The sequence below is a fragment of the Nyctereutes procyonoides genome, unplaced genomic scaffold (genome assembly GCF_905146905.1).
Source record: "Nyctereutes procyonoides isolate TBG_1078 unplaced genomic scaffold, NYPRO_anot_genome, whole genome shotgun sequence".
In the NCBI taxonomy this organism is placed as follows: domain Eukaryota; kingdom Metazoa; phylum Chordata; class Mammalia; order Carnivora; family Canidae; genus Nyctereutes; species Nyctereutes procyonoides.
The window spans coordinates 12586224-12588336 of NW_026575048.1; the positions used below are offsets into that span (position 1 = coordinate 12586224).

General features: G+C 39.0%; 1 pseudogene; it reads right to left on the bottom strand.

The window, feature by feature from the left end:
* Positions 1-543: 543 nt before the first annotated feature.
* LOC129510844 (L-lactate dehydrogenase B chain-like) lies at positions 544-1515 on the bottom strand (annotated as a pseudogene).
* Positions 1516-2113: the final 598 nt, after the last annotated feature.

Genomic DNA, 2113 nt, shown 5'->3' on the forward strand with positions numbered 1-2113 from the left:
GAAAGAATCTAGAAACAGAATAGCACTGCTGGAAAAAAAGAGTTGAAGATTGATTTAGTTGAGTCTTTTAATTTGCAGAAGAAGAAATTGAAGCCCAGAATAATGAAATGACTTAATCCAGATCACGTGGTTTATAACGAACAGAAGGTGAATAAATTAAAATTAATACTTCCCTTTGATATTTTTCAGTCTGCCAGGACATCCAAAACATAACTGAAGTTGTGATTACAGACCTGTGATCAGTTAAGAAAGATACTTTCTCTCCACATTTTAAAAATTTAGATATCCCATAACTTAAGCAGAGAGGAAAGCTGAGGTAAATATATTATTTTTTTTAGAAGCACACTATGATAGTTAATTTTATTTGTTCAAGGGCTCACATTGCAAGCATTAAACCAAGCATGGGCTTTGAGTCCATGAGTGCACATTTGCTTATTTAAGGAAGAGAAAAATGAATGGTGATCCATCAATGTGGATGAAAACTAAAGACTCACGGTTAGTCATATTTTAGTTTTTCTAGGTCTACAGCTTAAAGGCCAGAAGTTATAGGTCTTTTAGGTCTTTCTGGATGTCCCACAAGGTATGTGCACTTTTCTTGAGCTAAGCTACTTCATCATCGTTCAGCTTTCAGTTGATAACACTGGTTAATCCCCAAACATTCAGGATATAAGGAAGATTCAGGAAGACTTCCTTCCCCATGGCATGCATTCCCTTCACCATCACTGACATTGCATGAGCACTGGATAGATTTTCAACATGGAGTGGATGAGATCAACCACACTTAATCCAATAGCCCCAAGGGTATATCCTTTTAGTTTGATGACTTCATAGGCACTTTCGACCACCATCTTAGGCACTCTCTTCCAATTTTCACTGTCATTGTCTGTTCCCATTTCTGGATTTCATTCCTGGAGACAAATTGCTGTTACATTCAGTCCACTCCACAGAGCCACACTTGAGTTGCAACGTTCTCCTGAAATCCATCCATGGCAGCTGCTAGGATGAATGCCAAGTTTTTCAGCCATTAGATAGTGAAATCTAGCAGAATCCAGGTTATGCCCACTTCTAATCACACAGTGCTTGAGTAGTTCATTTAGTTTCCAGGTAACATATGTGAGAATATCCACTGGGATGAAAGCCACAATTATGATACAATCAGGATTGTACTTGACTATCTGAGGAATAATGAATTTGAGGACATTAATATTCCTCTGCACCAGGTTGAGAGGGCCTTCTCCTTCCTGCTAGTTACCAACACAATCTTAGAATTGGCAGTGACAGAGCAATCGTTGTCTGCCACAGTTTTAGGTGTCTGAAGAAATTAGCTCCTATGTTTCAGAACTACCATTTCTTCTCTGAGTTTTTCTTCCAAAACGTCCATTGCACAAGTTCATCTGTCAGAGATTTTTCCAGAATGCTAATGGCACATGCCACACCAACTTGCACAACATCCACTACAATGATCTTATTGTTCGGGATGGTTGCTTCTTCTTCTGCAACTGGTGCAATCAGTTTTGTTGGGGTTATTAATATTATTATTTTTATTATTATTATTATTATTATTATTATTTATTTTAGAAAGAGAGCAGGGGAGGGGCAGAGGGAGAGAGAAAATCCAAAGCAGACTCCTCACTGAGCACTGAGCCTAATGTGGGGCTGAGCGTGGAGCTCCATGTGGGGCTCACTTTCACAACTCCAGGATGATGACATGAGATGAAACCAAGAGTTGGACATTCAACTAACTGAGCCACCCAGGTACCCCCAGTGCAATCAGTTTTTCCTGAAGAGTTACATTGTGCCCAGGAGGGGGATAGCTATTAGACTCATGTGAAGAAGACAATGAGGTAAATACATTCTACCTAGAGACCAGAAAGAATTTGGGAAGTTTTCTGAACTCTCTATCATTGTTAGCTTTCATGTGGTCTAGAGATGAAACCATTTTACCAAATATAAGGTCAGTTGTTAGCAGAATAGGGTAGGAGCTCAGCTCTCCTGTGTCCATGTTTAATGCTCTTTCCACCATACTCTTATGCTAACCAGAACCTTTCTTACTAAAACATGTAAGGAGAGAAAACAAGACCCAATGGTGTTAAATTTTAAGAATAAGTGGGTA